Genomic DNA, 5,388 nt, shown 5'->3' on the forward strand with positions numbered 1-5,388 from the left:
ATTTGGTCAACTTTCTCAAGTTTCCCATTGGCTACCTCAACTAGCATACTTTCTTTTAAAGGAACTAATGACCAATCTATCTTAGAGCAAAAGTTTCTACAGACATAGCTTCTATCGGCACCAGTATCAAATAGGACAGAGGCTAATAGATTGTTGATAGTGAATATACCTGTAACCAAGTCGGGGTTCTCACGTGCATCCCTTGCATTAACATTAAAAGCTCTACCTCGCAGTGGTCCGCCATCCTTCTTCTTATTGGGGCAATCATTCCTAAAGTGGCCCTGATGTCCACACTCGTAACATTTCCTTGGCCCATTTTGGTTTGTCCCATTTTGGTTTGTCCTTGCAGCTGGGACGAGAATCTTGCAGTTCTTGCCAACGTGCCCGATCCTGTTGCACTTTTCACAGACCGTATTACAATACCCAGTGTGGTGTTTGTAACACCTCTTGCATTGCGGTAGGGTACCTTTGTAGTTCGGGTTGGAGCTTATGCCGGGGTTGGGGTTTCCACCGTTGTTGTGTCTCTTAGCGGGGGTTTGATCATAGGTCCTCCCCTTACTGTTATCCCACTTTCGCTTGTCACTACTACCCGCTTCAGACTTGGACTTCTCTGGTTCATCGATGAGAATCTGATTCATGAGTGTATGCGCCATGGGCATTGCTTCGGGAACATTCCGTGGCTTGGACGAGGTGACATTACCCTTGATGGACTTAGGGAGTCCCCAAAAGTATCTCTCCATGCGCTTGAATTCCGGGGTGACCATGGTAGAACACATAAGAGCTAACTCAAGAAACCTCCGATTGTAACCATCGAGATCGTTGCCAACAGCCTTCAATTGCATAAACTCCATTTCCATCTTTTGTATCTCGGTTCTCGAACAATACTCATCAATCATAGCCGCTTTGAACTCCTCCCATGGCGTAGCATACGCCTCATCAATACCTTGTGCCTGTGCCATGGTGTTCCACCACGTGAGGGCGCCATCAGATAGCGTGCAGGAAGCAAATTTGGTTTTGTTAGACTCGGAACAGTTGCTGACTCAGAATACTGATTCAAGCTTTTCAAACCATCTTGTGAGACCAACATGCCCCTCAGTTCCGCTGAAGTTATGTGGTTTACAGCTCTGGAATTCCTTGTAGGTGCACCCGTTTCGAACGGGTTGGATAATCGTCGGTGGTTCAGCTTGAGGGTTCATTTCCGCCAAGGCTGCGGTGACTCGTTCATTAATCATCTCTTCGATTTGAGCTGCTGTGGGTGTTGTTCGTGTGTTTGTCATTGTCCTTCGAAACAAAAGTTTTGACTTAAGTCAAAATCCAGCATATAATATACAATAATACAGTATATAGTAAACAGGAAAACAACACAACGCATGCCAATATAGTAACGCAACCAGGTATAAATACCGCAAAACCAATATACAGTAATGTAGATAGAACACTGTGCAAGAATTTAACAATACAAAGTTCCATTAATTAATAAAGAGTTGCATACATTCGCATAAGTTCGCACATTACATAAGGAAAACATGGAACTACAAACGAGATTACAAAATGAAACCTACTACAAAGCTCTATGGTGACGGTGGGCAAAGGATGTCCAGCACATGGGACATCTGCTCCTCGAGCTCAGTTACCCAAGCACAGAGGATCTCCACCTCCCTCGTCAGTTCCTCGACAGAAGGAGGGGCTGGCAGAGCAGGCGGTGCTGCTGGTGCAGATGGTGCTGGTGGTGCAGATGGTCCGGCTCCAGAGGTAGATGCTGCACGGCGGTAAGGCTTACCCGCTTATGGGCGGTAACCCTACAACGCTGGCCATGTGCGTCAGTGAATGCTCGACCTCTGTTAATCCCCGGAATAACGGTGCCATCGAAACGGTACCGCTTCTTCGGCGGGGTGGAGGGTGGCTGCACAGGTGCATCATCAAGGTCCTCCTTGTCAGAGTCATCATCGCTAGAGTCGTCTGTGGATGAGCCGTCGGATGATGAATCAGCTGGGAGTGGTTGCACGGGTGGCTGTACTGGCTGTCCTCGGGCGACCATCATCTGTCGGTATCTGCCGGGCGGAATTGGCACAAGACGTCCATCAGGAGCGCGTCGGCACCACATGCGTAAATGGTTACAGAATGGACCTTCCCCGAATTCTGCGGGAATCACAACACCACCGGGGCGGGGCTGTGGCTCCGTGAGGTACCGGGGCAACTGGAGCTGGAATCTCTGGAGGGTCCTGGGCTCTGACTGCGGTAACCACTGGTACATGTGTATGGCCGCTGGTTCCGGAGGATTAAGCACAGGGGTCACTGGTTAACGGGATCTGTGTGTCGGTAGCAGCAGTAGGTGAGGTGGCTGACGAGTCTAAATCGCTGTCCAAAATGATGATAGGTGGAATATCCGACATCTGAACAAGAAAAATAACTTTTCCATATCAATAAGTCATAAGCAAGCATGTATTAGGCACTATAGCAACCTAGCATGGCAATAACAACAGTGCTAAACAGAAATAACATGTGAAAGCAGATAATAATCATGCATTAGCGGAAGTAAGCATACAACAAGTTCGCATGCCAGTGAAGATAAGCAATAGCATGCAGTAAGATCATACAGCTGAGAATAGTAGACAAAAGCATGCAGTAAGTTTTGCAGAAACAAGTAAACTAGCAAGTTGTAGATTAGTCCTATTAGTGAATCCTACTCGGGTCAGTCTAGACTCACTAATGCAACCTAATTCCCTACAACCAATGCTCTGATAACAACTGTGACGCCCCGTACAAAACCATCGTGTACGGATCATCAAAAACAGGATCATCACAAGGTCAAACACTATATGCTGTTTGAAAACCGATTTGCATTCATTAAAAAGATAACGTTTTACAAAGATAACATGTCATAAGACTTATTACAAACCATTGTTTCAAAATAACATAAGTTTACGAATGCAAAACATAAGTTTCATAATTTGAGACATCTCTAGTAATGCAGCGGATAACTAGTACAGTAGGTCTATAACAGCAATTCAATAATAGCATGACAGCAAGTGTAACAGCGGAAGCAATAAACCTCTAGGCACCTGAGAAATACACGCTTAAAAAGTCAACACGAATGTTGGTGAGCTATAGTTTAAGTGGTAATAGTAACGTAAGATAGGCCACGAGATTTCAGTGCTGCAAACAGCGTATCAAACAGTATGAAAAGTATATGTATAACCGTGGACACCCGGTAACTAGACTTAACGTTTATAATGCCCTGAAAGTACACCTGGCGAGTGCGTATGTTCACGAATTATTAAACACCCGTTAAATGCTAGCGCGACTAGCCCGAGTGGGGATGTCAAACCCTATGGATCCATATCTAAGATTCGCGTTCACCGGTTCAAAAACCAATGACTAAACGTTACCGTGCTAAAGGGAATATTAATGCCGTTGTATAACCCATACACATACAAAGTTTAAGTACTCGTTCCTAACATGTAAAACATAAAAAGCGCATGTATTCTCAGTCCCAAAAATAGTAAAAGTGGTAAAAAGGGATGCTATAACTCACAGTGATAAAAGTGGTAAAGTCGGTAATGAAAGTACGCAAGTAGTAAGTCGGTCCGAAAGGTCGTAAACCTAAATCAAAGGTTACTAGGTCAGTAGGTTGTCTTTATAAATTCTAATAGTGCATAAAATAAGTTTAAGTGTCATCATCATCATCATTCATCATCATAAAAACTAAGTAAGTTCGACAAGAATAGAGATCGAAACAATAGGCTGACTTCGGTCAGCTGCTACGACCTCTACGTAAATCAAAAAGATGCATAGTCAGTGGCCATTGCTCTGTATATGAGTCCCCTAACCACTGACCAATTTCCAGAACCTAACTCGTCTTCATTTGACCGTGGCAATGGTTTAAGTGCGAGTAGGTCCGAAATTTCAGCACAACGTTAATAGGGTGTAGTGACTATCGGAGGGCCATAAATCCTAAACCGTAATTCGGATTAAGACGAGGCCTAAACGGAAAATCATCTACTCGAACCGAGCTAACCAAAAATCAACTTTCCAGTAGCCCAGGTGGTCTGATCAGATACGAAAAACAGTAGGTAAGTGCTCCAGTGGGGTTCTTGGTGCTTGATGCTCATCACGGTTCTCATCCTTGATGCTTGTAGCTTCAAGTGTACAACTTGTTGATGGTTTAGCATCACTTTTGACCAAGATTCACCATCAATACACAATATGTTAAGACCAAGTATGAACACAACTCATTCATGAGTCTTAGATGGATGATGAACCAAGGTTACATCATATCCTTAGTCTTAACACAATTTCAATTCACAATAATAACTAAAGCTACAAACTTTACATCAATTCAACAAGTATAAGCACAATCCAAGTCAAATGTGGTGATGGAACCCTAAGCTAGAGAGCTTGGATCCATTTCACACAAGTTACAAGGTTGCAAAGCTAGAAAGCTTGAACCTTTAAGTGTTCTTGAAGATCTTGAAGCATAAAGCTTGGATCTTTAAGATATATGAAGATAACAAACACAAGTTTGAATCTTTTTCACAAAACAACATGATCAAAGCAAAAAGAACTTAGATCTAACAAAAAGATATGAAGATTCAAGCTAGAAAGCTTGCATCTTAATTGTTCTTGAAGATCTTGAAGCATAAGGCTTGGATCTTGAAGATGCATGAAGATTACAAATAAAAGTTTGAATCTTTATCATAAAATAACAAGATTAAAGTATAAAAGAAGTAGATCTACAAAAGATATGAAGATTCAAGCTAGAAAGCTTGAATCTTCCATGTTCTTGAAAGATTCATGCTTGAATCAACAAGATATAAGTAAGATCAAAGCTAAAAGAAACTTTAATCTCCATATTATGATGATGATGACCATGAAATTGAAAGGAAAAAAAGAAGGAAAAGAAAACTTACAAGAAGAACTAGAGAGGAAAGAAAGAAAGAACAAGTGTGTGTGAAAACCAAATGATCAAGTGTGAGGTAAATGGCTAGTATTTATTAGCAAATGAAATGGATATGGATTGATAACATGGCAAGGCCATATGGCCGTGAGTTTTGAGGGGAGGGGGAGGGAGACAAAGTTTTGCTTTATGGCTAATGGTGTCTAAAGTGTGTCCTTATGCTAGAATCCTAAGTGACAAAGTTGATAATCCTTATCCATTATTCTAGTATGACTCATTAATTAATTAATTTATTATTTATTTATTATTATGGGCTACTAGTAATAATACTTGGGCTAATTAATTGGGTCACTAGCTAGAGTAGGGTGGGCTTGAGTCCAACAAGGCTAACTATTGGGCTTTAGCAATTAAATAAATAAAATTAAGTATCCAAAAGCCCAGGTAATTATTATTATAAAATAATAATTAATATTTCGCAGACCAAAAGTTCC

The sequence above is a fragment of the Rutidosis leptorrhynchoides genome, chromosome 8 (assembly GCF_046630445.1).
Source record: "Rutidosis leptorrhynchoides isolate AG116_Rl617_1_P2 chromosome 8, CSIRO_AGI_Rlap_v1, whole genome shotgun sequence".
Taxonomy (NCBI): Eukaryota; Viridiplantae; Streptophyta; class Magnoliopsida; order Asterales; family Asteraceae; genus Rutidosis; species Rutidosis leptorrhynchoides.